Here is a 15,085-nt window from a genome sequence, read left to right as displayed (position 1 = left end):
AGCATAGTGCCCTATAGTCATAGTTCCCTGTACTAGATCAAGAAATTGTCTAGCTTTTGCTTCCCAAAGTGCGGGGGAAAAGAATCGGTCTAAAACTGATAGCTTGAAGCGATCCCAAGTGATGGGTACTCCTTCACCGAGTTCGAGCTGCAGTAATTCCCGTGTAGAAGACCACCACTCATTTGCCAGTACATAGATAGCATACTCCACTTTTTGCTTGTCAGTACATAAAAGAACCCTGAAGATCTTCTCGATCCTTTTAATCTAGCTTTCAGTCTCGAGTGCTTTCGACTTGCCATCAAAGGTCAAAGGATTCAAACAAAACAAGAGAACTTAAGTTTGAACACTAACAGAATAAATATAGCATTCTCACAAACATCTCTTCTCAATCATTGTAAATCTCTCAACATACCTCCTTTTATTGTACTTTCAAGTATCTCTCTCTTTACCCCTCTATTCGATAGGTCAGACATCTCTCTTCTTCTTTTTTTGTGTGAAAATATTCCATACTATGTCGACTACCTTTGTAGATGACTCTCGTCAGCCTTTTCCTGTTGGCCACACAGTAGACGAGTTGACTCTTCACACCCTCAAACTTACGATTTTGACAATATTGCTATACTTAACTTTACTTGTAGACCTTCTACCTCTCTTGCCTTTCATGCTCTTGTGAGTCTGTGACTTTGTGTAAATTTAGTTCTCTTGAAAGGTAAGAAAATCAGTGTTTCAGCTCAAATAGGGTAAGGAATATGAGGTTTACAAGAAAGAAAAATATAAGACCAAAATATATTTCAATAAAGCTCAAAGGGATGACTAGAGATAAAGAGAATAAACAAGTAAGCTTGAAAGGCTCAATCGGTTCAAAGAATGCCTTAATCATTTCCTTAGTAATATTCTGTCTAAGATTTCGTCTCAAGTATAATCAAGCAAGTTCTAGAGTAAGTTGAGAGCATATAAATTCATAAAATTCACATTAAATTTCTCTAGGTACATAAAAACAATTAATGATCAAAAGAAACATTCATTGAACATAGAAAATACCAAATTAAGTAAGATCAAGTAAAGAATTAACAACTAGACTTAAGCATTCATCATCATCATCATCATCATCATTATTTTTAGAAAATAATATCCTTTACCTCCAAACTTAAATATCACATTGTACTCAATGGGAAAAAGGAAGAGAAATAAAGTAAAATAACCTGGAATATAAACTATGTTTTCAATGTTAGGTTACATCAAAGCTCTAGAAAATAAAATTAGTTCATAATGAAATTAAAAAGAACAAATAAAACTGGTGTTCTTCGTTGGAGTAAGTTGATGAAGCATGCGGCTCTCGCCTCTGCTCCCCCAGATCTACCTCCATGAAAGAAACTCAAATAATAAACTCAGAACTATCGAAACCTAAACTTAGACTCTCTAAAACTCGAAACTAAAACTCAAAAACCAAAGACTAAAACTAAAACTAAGATTAAGAACCCCAGATTCCCTATTCATCCTATAAGATGGGATTAAATAGATGTCAAAACTCAAATCCGGAAACAAAATAAATGCGGCTAGAATCTATCTTAAAAATCTGGAAAATAGTTTTCCAAGATAGATGTTAACATAAAGAAATTTATTCCTAGAATATCATAATTATCTAAAATGGAAGATTCAGTGATATGCGGCTTGAATTGTGGAGTTCGGGAGGATTTGATCATCATATTGCAGAACTCGAAAGGGTCCCATCGAGTAGATGTCGTGGGCACTGAATATAACTGGCAGGAAGGTCACAAATGAACGAGTGTGGAGGTCACAAAGACCACACGACCCTCTCCTCGCCTACCGAGTGGAAAAACTCCCAACCGAGATGAAAGACTTCTCTCGCCTTTTCTAGTTGTTGCCCATGATGTCGTTTAGATTGGTTTTTTAGGTTGATCGTTCAAACTAGTCACTCAATCTAACAGCCTAGAGCCTTGTCGCCAAGTCTTCACGCATTCTGGATGCACCTTTTGGTCGCGAGTCTCCTCGCCCACCGAGAGGAAGTCTTCTAGCTTTTGGGCGAGAAAAATCTCTTTGCTACCCAAGGGACAATGCTCCTCACCCAAATCTCATCGGCTCTCCTAAGATCTCGTTGCCTCTCATCAGTCTGGATTCGTAGTCTCTTCTTTTGTACCAAATTGCTATTCTTTTGCACAAAATCTTTAATTTCTTCAAATCCATGAAAATAAATAAAAATATATAGAAATAAAATAAAATCAATAGTATTAAAGGGAAAATGACACTTTTCATAAATAAAAGAGTGATAAAAATTACATAAAAAGAACACTTATCAAATACCTCCAAACTTAAGCTTTGCTTGCCCTCGAGCAAAGAAGAAAAGAAAAGACAATTAAAACAAGCATTGGTTTGATTCATAAAATTTATTGCCTTAAAGATTGTCTAAAGTCTATAATTCAAAAGAATCATTCAAGATCAATCAAGTCCAAGATTTAATTCAAAACTCAATTCCACCGCATTATCCATCCCCACATTCATGCATAACCATCATTCTCACTTCATCATTAGCTCCACAGATAGTTTTATACAAACAAGTAAATAAATAATGATCTCTAAAAACTCCATAGGTTTGCTTTTCAAATCACACTCCACTAATGTAGAACAGAAACTATCACTAGGAATCAATATGTCTTTATTAAGCTTGTAATGTAAGGTTAGGGTGTGGGCAACAAAAAAAAAAAGGTAGGATTCAAACAAAACAAGAGAACTTAAGTTTGAACACTAACAAAATAAATAGAGCATTCTCACAAACATCTCTTTTCAATCATTGTAAATCTCTCAACATACCTCACTTTATTGTACTTTCAAGTATCTCTATCTTTACCCCTCTATTCGGTAGGCCAAACATCTCTCTTCTTCTTCTTCTTCTTCTTATTCTTCTTCTTCTTTGTGTGGAAATATTCCATACAATGTCAACTACCTTTGTGGATGACTCTCATCGGCCTTTTCTTGCTGGTCGCACAGTAGACAAGTTGACACTTCACACCTCCAAACTTATGATTTTGATAATATTGCTATACTTAACTTTACTTGTAGACCTTCTACTCTGTTGCCTTTCATGCTCTTGTGAGTCTGTGACTTTGTGTAAACTTAGTTCTCTTGAAAGGTAAGGAAATCAGCGTTTAAGCTCAAATAGGGTAGGGAAATCAGTGTTCAATAAAGCGCAAAAGGACGACTAGAGATAAAGAGAATAAATAGGTAAGCTTGAAAGGCTCAATCGGTCCAAAGAATGTCTTAATCATTTCCCCAGTAATATTTTGTCTAGGATTTCACCTCAAGTGTAATCAAACAAGTTCTAGAGTAAGTTGAAACCATATAAATTCATAAGATTCACATAAAATTTCTCTAGGTACTCAAAATAATTAATGATCATAAGAAGCATTCATTGAACATAGAAAATATCAAATTAAGTAAGATCAAGTAAGGAATTAATAACTAGACTTAAGCAATTAGTATTTTTCCTAAAAAATTTAATCAATTCCAATCATATTCTTATCATAGGTTTTTTATTCACCAAACCATACTATTTTCTTCATCATCATCATCATCATCATCATTATTATTGTTATTATTATTATTATTATTAGAAAATAATATCCCTTCCCCCCAAACTTAAATATCATATTGTCCTTAATGGGAAAAAGGAAGATAAACTAAAGTAAAGAATGAGAGAAGGCAAGAGATGCTCCCTTGAGTTTTATTTTTTTCTGGTCTTCCAATTGAATATTTTCCTTGAAGATATAACCATGTACCACTTGGAGATCTCCCTAGCCTCTTCGTTCCTTAAATTTGATGGAAACAGTTTGAGTTCAAGCTTAGATAGTTCCATACTTAGTAGCTTTGGGAATTCAGCTCCATAAGTCTTGTCGGCCATGACCATGTCTCGGTCGGTTATTTGAAAACAAGAATGTACCTTGGAAGGGAATTCTATAGATTTAAATACATCATAAGTGACCTGCTCCTCGCCAACCCTTAAAATGAGTTTCCTTTTCTGGACATCAATTAAAGTTCTCTCCGTCGCAAGGAAAGGTTGGCCCAGTATCAAAGGGGTCTCCTCGTCCTCCTCCATATCGAGTACAATGAAGTCGGTTGGGAAGATGAACTTATCAACTTTCACTAGTACTTCCTCAATAAGTCCTCTCGGGTATTTAATGGATCTGTCTGCCAACTGTAGAGAGATGGTGGTCGACTTTGCTTCTCCAAGACCTAGTTCCTTAGGCGGCAGCTTCTTTTGTACAATTGCACTGCTCTCCTCGGTCGCCAACTGTAGAGAGAACTGATTATCAATCTTATTTTTTCTTAATCTCTATAGAAAATGAATCGGTGGATCATAAATTGAAGAAGAATAAGTTTCAGAAATAAACTCCTTCGACTTCTTCGGTTTTGCAGCCCCTTTATTCTCTCTAGTCTTCTCAGCTTGCTGGTCGTTTGCCTCGCAATCGGTTTCTTTCACATCGTCATTTGTTTCCTTCTTCTTGGACTCCACATTTTCGAAAACTTCTTCATCTTGCTCAATATTTACCGACTTTGGCTGGTCATTTGTCCGCCCACTTCTCAACATTATGACTTTGACATGTTCCTTTGAATTCGTTACAGTGTTGCTAGGTAAAGTCCATGTTGTCCTCTTGGTAAGTCCCACCAAGAGGTAAGTCTTCGCACCTTTGGGCGAGAAAAATCTCTTTGCTGCCCACGGGACAAGGCTCCTCGCTCAAATCTCATCGACTCTCTTCAAATCTTGCTGCCTCTCATTGGTCTAGATCCGTAGTCTCTTTTTTTGTACCGAAATGCTCTCCTTTTGCACTAAATCTTCTCATTCCTTCAAATCCACGAAAATAAATAAGAATATGCAGAAATAAAATAAAATCAATAGTATTGAAGGGAAAATGACACTTTTCATAAATAAAAGAGTGATAAAAATCACATAAAAATAACACTTACCAGATGCTGCTGTATAAATTGATTTAGAGGGCAACCAACCCTGGGAGTCCTAGCTCCTATGTTGCGACCATTGGCTAAATGTTGGAGTCGTCTAGCAGCAGTAGCAGCCAAAATCTCAGGCTCGCTCAATTGTGGTTCTGCGGACCCTTCAGAGTGCGCGTTGCTTCTAGTAGTCGGTGTCATTTTAAATAATATAGTTCATGTAGATGAGTAAATGATAGCAGAAATATTTCATCCATTATACAATCAATCAAGAACATAGCAATAAGCATCAAACATAATAGTAAATAACTTCTCTTGAACTTCGAGCTAGCCTGGAGTCATCCTAGGTATTTCCTATCCTAGAACTCTTTCCTAAAAAGTCTATAGAATCTATCGACTTGGCTCTGATACCAATTTGTAACACCCCTTTCCGTAGGTCACAAATATTACAAACATTCATAACATTATGCCCAGTGAAGAGATTCAAAGTCATAAAAATACCTCATTTATTGGATCATCAAACTAACTTAACAAAACAATCTTTGATAACATAAAGCTTAAAACATAATGAAAAGGCATAAACTAGTTCTATGTGATACCAGCACTGCTTAATTGTCTAGATCATACACAAAGTCTTTGGAAATTGATTCTACTCCTGGCACTCCTGTTCTGTATCCACGAAATCATCATCTGGGACATTAAAACATTAAAACATAAAAACATAGAAACAAACAAATGAGTCGAAGACTCAGTAATAACACATCATATTGTAAACTTACCTTAGTTTAACATTCGGCTTAAAACTTACATATATCGCCACACATTCACATAACATATATCATTCATTAGTAACATTAGCGGAATCAAACATAATCATGACAATACATGTAACGTGGATGCATGAATGAATGACTCCATGCATTTCCTAACAATCGTACATGACTTGTTCATCTTGTCTTTAACTTATTTAGTGGAAATCATTACATGTGTGTACCGGTCCAATTGGCATTGACTGTATACAACATATCATAACATATGGTAAACCACGCTTGGGTCTGTGGTACCGTATAACTTATCATAACATGTAGTGAAACACGTTTGGGTCCATGTTATTAGTTAACATATGGTGAACCATGCTTGAGTCCATGACACCATCTAACATGTTATAACATGTGAAACACGCTTGGATCCATGTTATCACATATCATATGGTGAACCACGCTTGAGTCCGTGGCACCTCATAACATAACATGTGGCGGAGCATGCTTGAGTCCATGTCACCTCAAAACATCATATCTTTCATGTGGTGTGGTAGACCATGCTTGACTCTGTGACTTTCACATCCACCCATAACATACGACCATTTTTAAATTTTACTCATCATTAATGTGTTTTCTTACTAACTTTCATAATGCATGAGAACATGTTTGATTTCATGAATTTATCTGGTATGCCATACTCTTGTGCATGTCATAACATTATACATGGCATATTAATATGAGTTTTATAGCACATAGCATAACATAGCCATGGCGTAACATGATCTAAACATTACATAGCATACATGATCAAAGTATTACATGAACATTACATGGCATACATGTGATTTTCATGACATCTCATCCATCAAATAGAAATCCATATCAGCATAGCACATAGGCTCATTTACAAGCATATCATCATATTCATAGAGGTTCGTGAAAAGGGGCCTAACCTTGACCTTGCTCGTAACGTAGCGTAGGTAAACATCACATTTTTCATTCACAATCAGAATAATTACAGCACATATATAATTATGATCATGCTACTTACCTCTTAGCGTTGCTTCCACAATCCCACGTCATAGCTCGTGACCTATACGATGATGCACTAATCATCACTAACGTTTCTTAGAACAACGTGTCGTAGCATTCTAACTACTTGGAATCATACCATAGAGAAAATTTAATAAATATTCAATTATACTAAAATTAATAAATAGTAATATTATTTAAAGCTCATAACATATTCCTTGATTTTCTATTTAAATATAACATAATAATTTTATTAAAAACCCAATTAAATAGACAATTGGATATTAACTAGAATAATAGACTCAATAGTGTACTTTAAAATATACTTTAAATTCCTTATAACTTACTACTATAACATGGTTTATAAAAAGATTAATACTTAATAACATAATTTAACTCCTAAGTATGTTCTAGAAAAATAAGGTTTTTGGACTAACATAACCGAGCCCAAACTAATCTTAAACACAAGTCCCATTTAAAATTAAGCCCAACCCCAACAAAACTCAGCCTAATAAAAAGGGCGTTTTGGGAAAACATCATAAATGGGCATGGGCATTTTGGGAAGGCTGAAGACAACAATAAAAGGAAAGAAGCAAGAAAGTTATGGAAGAGAAGCATCGTGGGACAGAAGGATTTGGGACTCACTGAGAGAGAAGGAGAGGTGCGGCGGTGGAGGTGAGTCGAGTTCGACCGCGGCAACTGGAGGATTCCTCTGAAAATGGTGGTGTGACATAGGGAGAGAGTTCACAGAGGGAGAGAGAAACTGTCAATCCGAAAGTAACAAAGAAAGTGGAGAGTGGCAAACAGTCGTGGCTTTATCAGAATAGTGGGGATCCGATGGAACTTGGCTGGCCGGCAGTTTCTGGGTTACCTCGTGGTGGTCTGGTGTCCTCTGAGGTTGGCGGTGGGCGGTGGGCGGTGGCAACAACACACACAACTATTAGTTAATAACGATAGAGAGAGAAATGATAGAGAGATATGGGTCAACGCACGCGGTGGAGGAATGAGGGCTTACATCAACATTCTCTGTGGTGGTTTCCAACAAGGAGAGAACCTCGATTTGCTAAGAAGGTCTACGAGGCTCTGCTGAGGGTTGGTTTGTGTAAGGAAGGTGATAGGGCTTTTATTTTCAATGCGGGGGCTTGCTGTGAGAAAGGATTTAGCCGCAAGGGTGCTGCTGGTTTGATGAAGGGAATATTGTGAGTGTAAAGGAATGACTTATTGAAGGGTTTTTGGAGCGTGAATTGGTTACCAAATAGGAAACTATTCAAACTAGAAACCAACAAAAGAATACACAGGGTGTTGATAGGGGAAGAAACCCAATCAAGTAAAATCACTATTTTAAAAATGATCTGTTATAATATTTACTAAAATAATAATAATAATGATAATTATAAAAATAATAAATCTAAGCCCTAATTTAGGACCCGTATGTTACAGGCTCAGGGCTCGAAGGGGGTCTCTTAGTGTCATCTTTTGTCATCTCATCCCGAGTGTGGTAATAGTACTCATCATCCTCGGAATCATAAAAAGCATTAACTCTTTCCTCATTGAACCTCGACTGTCGAATCTCCTCGCTCTCAAGCCAAGGATCTCCCTCCTCATGGAAACGAACGCGACTCAATGAGGAGTCAGAAAAATCTAATGTGTCGAGGGGAGAGGGGTTAGGATATAGCAGCTCCTGCTTAGCCTGACGCTACTCGGCTGCCTACCTCAAGTCAAGCTAATTTGGTGTAGCTGAAGGAGTCAATCTAATACGGCGTCTAAGCCATCGAGCCCTTGTCTCTCCCATCCACCTAACGAGGTCATATGGTTGGCACTTTTCATGTGGCAGTGCTCTCCTAATATAGACATTACCTCTTCCGTCATGGTCAAGGATGTGAGTCCTATGGTACTCCAACCTCTCCTACTGAGTCCAAAAGATATCAATCATACGGTCTAGTCGTCGACGTCACTACTCAGCTCTAAGCCTCCGAAGTCGACTGGGGGTCATATATGTTCGTTGGGCAGCTTTACCATTTCCGGCCATGGTGCAACTATAAACGATAAGAGAAATGTAGGTCATAGGAAAAAATGAAATGGATGCCATGCATGCATGAATGGGTACGAATGCCATGATGTCGTGTGATGCCACACAAGTCACAAGCCATACAAATAGGGGTATTTGTTTCTCATATCAATTTCCTTCTCCCAAATAGCTTCCTCAACATCGTGATTCCGCCACAAAACCTTAATCGGAGGAATTTTTCGATTACGAAGTTCCTTATCCTTCCAATTTGTGATTTGAACAAAAATTTCTTCATAAGTTAGGTCGAGTTGTAGTGAAATATCCCTCGTATCTACAATTGTTGGTGTTTATTTCTCAAATCTCTTCTTGAGGGAAGATATGTGGAATACGTTGTGAATTCCTTAGAATTCAGCTGGAAGATCCAGTCTACAAGTGACTGTTCCTACTCTTTCTAGTATCTTATAGGGTCCAACATATCTCGAACTTAACTTCCCCTATTTCCCAAACATAAAAACTCCTTTCATCGGCGATACTTTGAGGTAGACCCAATCGCCAACTCTGAACTCAAGGTTCCTTCTCCTCCCAATCTATAGGTACAATTTCTTGTACTGCGGCAAGAGATGCATTAGGATGAAGATCCTTAATCAATAAACTTCTCATGCTATGCAGAAGTGACTCCATTTTTAAGGCGGGATCTGAGGGATCATCATTTTGTGACTTTCGACTTAAAGCATCTGCTACCACGTTAACCTTGCCAGGGTGATACTTGATTTCACACCGTTAGTCGCTAATCTTTCCCACCACCTCCTCTGCCTCATTTAAATTTTGTTACTAAATAAGTACGTTAGACTTTTGTGGTCAGTGTAGATTTCGCAAGTTGCACCATACAAGTAGTGCCTCCAAACCTTCAAGGTGAAAACTACAGTGGCTAGCTCCAAGTCATGGGTGAGGTAATTTTGCTCATGGTTCTTTAGTTGTCGTGAAGTGTAGGTGACAACCCACTCACCTTGCATGAGTATGCATCCAAGTCCTGATTTGGACGCGTCGTTGAATACTACGTAAGGCTTATGGGGTTCAGGCAGGGCTAGTACTGGTGCGGTTGTGAGTCTTTCCTTGAATTCCATGAAATTGTACTCTCACTTCTCTGTCCAAATATAATTAGTGTTTTTCTTGGTTGGGGAAGTAAGGGGTCCTGACAGCTCGGAGAATTCTTCCACGAGTCGCCGATAGTAACCAGCTAAGCTCAGGAAACTTCGAATCTCAAGCACACTAGTCGGGCATTTCCAATTTATCACAGCTTCGACCTTGTAAGGATCAACTGCTACTCCTTGGCTCAATATTACGTGCCCTAAGAATTTTACCTACTTGAGCCAAAATTCACATTTGCTAAATTTAGCATACAACTTCTGTTCTTTCAGCCTTTCCAAAGCCAAACGGAGATGTTGTTTGTGCTCTTCCTCGCTCCTAGAGTAAATTCATATGTCGTCAATGAATACGACAACAAAGTTATCTAGGTAGGGTCTAAATACTCTGTTCATCATATCCATGAATGTGGCAGGGGCATTGGTTAGACCAAAGGACATTACTAAGAATTCATAGTGTCCGTATCTAGTTTGAAACACCGTTTTAGGGATATCTTGTTCCCTAATCTTGAGTTGATGATAACCAAACCTTAAGTCTATCTTCGAGAACACTGATGCTCCTTCTAGTTGATCTAACAGGTCATCAATACATCCGTGTAGATCATCAGTGAAAACCTCAAGATAATCTTCAACTATAGCTATCCCTTGAATCTCCTTACTAATACCGTAAGCTTCAACTATGAATGCTAGGTAGGTCGTGGCACCACTAGCGATGCACTTCTTTGCTTGCAAAGTCAAAATTAGAGAGAGGGTAACCTTCACAGTCCCTTCCGTATAACGGATCTGTCCATCTTTGGGTGATTCAAAGATAATCTCCTTGTTCTGGCAATCTGTCCTACAACAATGTTTAGATAACCAGACCATCCTTAGTATAATATCAAATCTTAATAGGTTGAAGATGGTCAAGTCGGCTTCCATCAATTTACCTTCTAGGCTTAGTGGGTAGTTTTTCAATATGCGGGTAAAGGTGATCGTGCTTCCATCAAGAATTGACACTACTATAAGTTGAGGTAACGTCTAGGTCGGCAGGTTACATGTGCATGCAAACGCTGCAGACACAAAAGACCTTATAGCGCCGGAGTCAAACAAAGACAAGTCATATATTCGTATAGCGCGATCTTACCTAAGGTGTAATCAACTACCAACTACTTAGCAGCTAATTCAAAAAAACTAATTACTAAGAGGGGTACTTAAAGAAAAATACCAGTGATGACTCCCTCCTCTTCATCTTCGAGAATCTCCTCGTTTATCTCACCAGGGGTGATAGCATACACATGAGCTTCGGCAGGCGGCCTCTGATTGGGTCAATTGTTAGGAGCGTTCCTTCCGCCTTGTGCATTTTGAGGGCACCCCGTATCATGTGTCCTGACTAACCAGATCGAAAACATACTCCTAAACCCACTCGACATTCTCCACCATGATTCTTTCTACACTTCTTACAAGTAGTAGGTGGGTTTGTCATAATGACTTTGCCCTTGTTGGCTCCCTATATAATCCTACTTTTGGCATTATTCCCTCCTGTAGAGAAAGAAGAAGCCATTTTCCATTCTAGCTTAATCTGGGCTGCCACCCTTCGTTGTTTCGCTTTTGTCATCGAGGCCACGTTAACTAACTCCTAGAAATTGTTGATGCAAAACCCGACTACATAACTACGAATCCGGGGTTGTAGTTCTCCTTGAAACTTCTGGGTCTGTATCTTTTCCGTGGCAATCAGATGTGGGGCAAACCGTCACAACTCCATGAATTTTACAACAAATTGTTTGACTATGAGATTGCCTTGCACCAAAGTGGCAAACTATTGAGCCTTATGAGTCATAATCGATTCATGGAAGAATCGAGTGTCAAACTCCTCTTTGAACCTATCCCAGGTCAAAGCAGCAATATTGCCTAATTCCCTTATTAGCAGTTGCCTCTTGGTATCCCACCAGATACTGGCTTCTCCTTGAAGCAGATGCCCTGCTTACTGTACCTTCTGCTCTTTCATACATCCACTAATCTCGAAGGTCCTGTCGAGACCTAGTAGCCACTTGTTGGCTTTCATGGGTCCTTTGATTCCCATGAAACTAGGGTTTCTGTATATTAAAAATTTCTCATATGAGCAACCTCGGCTCTCCTGCCTTTCAACATGCGGGTGTGGTTGTTTTTGGTTTTGCCATAGGATTGTCTCCTGTTGCTACTTCATGGTTTCCATTATCTGGCAAATTACATTCGCCAAATTGCTTCTCTCACATGCCATTCAAACAGCAGTCTTCTTCATGACAAGCATGGGACCATTCAAGATTTCTTTCCCTTCTCTCACGTGTCATTTTGCTTCAGTCTTCAAATCCTATGAGGCACGTGTATCAAATCCAATTCCTGCTGCAAGATTCAAGCCTATCCCATCTAAAGGTTAAAACCTATACTTTGGCATATCATTCCTAAGGACATGTGGTACCCAGAGACATAGTTGATCTAATACCACCCTGTGACGCCCCCAACCTCCGCTTGGGATGGAACGGAGACTTAGAGTGTCGAGACATGCAACGTAAAGTTACATACCCTCGTTCATGATAGTAAATATGTAATGCATCCTATAAATGTATCTAAAAGTATGCAATAACCGCAGCAGAATATGGGTGATTAAATAAAACTTATGCCAGAATAAGCTAAAACATCCCAATGTCATTCATAACCATCATAACTTCAAAACATAAGGTAGTATAATCTTAGTACAATTATCTTGATAAGAAGTCTCCATAGCTAAATCAAATGTTTCAAACGTTCTAATGCACAAAGGGTTAGAGCTATAAACATCAAAATGAGGTCCAATCTTTTGTCAAGATTCCGCTCCTCTTCAATCAATCAGATCCAGTGATCAATCTAGTCCATCCTCGACAAGTCCTAACACAAATTCTATCATTTAGTGGAGTGATAGTGGGTCCACAAGGGGTGAGATTTACTTGAAATCTCAGTAAGTTAGACAACCAGCGTACACAAAGATAAATTATGCATGATAAATGATAAAAATGAAATGCATACGATGCAAAGAAATCAATGTATTTCTCCCATCTAGATTCCTCAACATTTTCAGAAAAACTTGAGACACACATTTCTTATAGAGAACATTTTTCACTTCAACTTTTAAAAACATATAGTTCATCATAAAGTTTCATAAATATTAGCAATTCACATTTAATCATAACATTAACATCATAATGTACAGTATTGTCACAATTCTCCATATGCACTGTGAGTACCTGCTGATGACCATAGTACAACTCACGTTGAAACTACATTGTCTACAGACTCATTCTCAATGATTTGGTAACATAACATAACATAACATCATAACATCATAACATGTACACCCACCAGCCTTAGGTGTCTACACTCAACTTCACTCTGGTGTTCTTTAAAAAGAACCCATTCAAAACTTGTTGACTATTATTTGTCAATCCAAGGGTCATCACTTCATTTTTACTCACTCCAGAGTGGACATAAGAGTTTCACTAGGATAATTCTCCATCCTAGCCTTTGTGGTCGTGAAAAAAATTATTTTCATGCTATACTTGTAAAAAGTAATTCATGACATGTGCATATGTAGCAAGCTTTCATGTGAAAATGACATTTATATGCAATATGCTAAAAATGGTGAAAATGTCACATCATATGGGTAATTAGTCATGTACTCGATGTATCATATAACATGACGTTTTATGCTCAAAATTTTTGCTCAAAATGACAACTATAACATGAATGTGGCATTTTTCAATAAATCATAAATAATTTATCAATGTGTAAATTAGAGGCCAACTTATAAACTACCTGAGTTTGGAAAAACATAACCGTTGTAATCAAAGTTTTACTAAGTTAAGATTTGAACTACTATGGAAGATTTTCATAATCAAAAGGTTTCAAAAATAGATATTTTTTGTAAATACCCCTAGACTTTCAAAAATTGCCACTAAGGCCCTAATTTTTCACTATTTACAAACGATCTCTAAATTTAACCAAACTTCATCAACCTCATATTTTCCATATTCTAAAACCATCTATGCCCTTAGAATTCCAAAAATCAAAGTGGTACTAGTCAAAATACACTCAACCCGTGGCATGCACTCTAGTTGATGCTCAAGTGTAATTTCAACTATTGAGCCTTATGAATGCAAGCATATTCAATTGTTTTTAATTAAAAATAATTACTATAATCCTTAATGACATGTTAAAAGCTTAATCTTAGGTGAACAATTTCATTCCAACTCTTAATCATGGCTAAAAACCTTAATCTCTATTAAACTAGTCTTTAAGCATGCATGATATCTCTTAGTCTTTTTCATCAAGAAAAGTTTCAAAAACTGGAATGAGATCATGTACTTATCTTCTTATCCCAATCACAATTTTTTCTAAATACTCATATCTCAAGCCTAGGTGAAATAAATCAAAACTCCATAAGTTGAGCATAAATGAATCAAACTATGCATGCTTTGATGATCAATATAATATAGAATTAAAACCTATCATAGCATGCTTCTAATCTCAAAATCAAACCTTCAATGATCATTCTAAGACATTAATACATCATATCAAAATATGCTAAGACATGTCATAGCTAAAATTCCCAGTTAAAACAATTTAAACACTTAATCCCACCATAATGAACTCGGTTTTGATTTAAGCATGGTAACCTTTTCTACGCTAATCCAAAAATCACTTTAACACTTAAAAGCAACACGTAACATGCAAACTAAGATCTAGGGCAAGAAAAATTACCATTTTCGTGACCCTCTAAAGCTGCCAACACAAGAAGTCTCAAAAACTTCCCAAGAACACTCGAGAACACTCGGTTTCTCTCCATGGCTCACTAAGAGCACTGGCAATGGACTAGCCATTGCCAAGTCCAAGTCTAAATTGCATTTGATTCTGAGATAAAATCCTTGCATTGGAATAGGCAAAGTCATATTTTTCTAATTTTAGCTACAGTAAATTCCTCTCGCTAGTCATAGTTGGCGAGTTCCTGTAGAAGGAGCAAACATATATTTTATTGTTTCCGCTCTCTCTTTCCCTCGTGTTTTCCATTTCCCTCGTATTTGCCCTCTTCTCTCATCTTTCCCCTTTCCCTCGCCATTTTTTTTCTGAAGCTCCTATCTCGTCTTCTCTCTCTCACTCGTCTGTCCCTCTTCTCTTCGTTTGCCATTTTTGTT

This window comes from Juglans microcarpa x Juglans regia, chromosome 2D (genome assembly GCF_004785595.1).
Source record: "Juglans microcarpa x Juglans regia isolate MS1-56 chromosome 2D, Jm3101_v1.0, whole genome shotgun sequence".
In the NCBI taxonomy this organism is placed as follows: domain Eukaryota; kingdom Viridiplantae; phylum Streptophyta; class Magnoliopsida; order Fagales; family Juglandaceae; genus Juglans; species Juglans microcarpa x Juglans regia.
Note: the sequence above shows the minus strand (reverse complement) of the source record.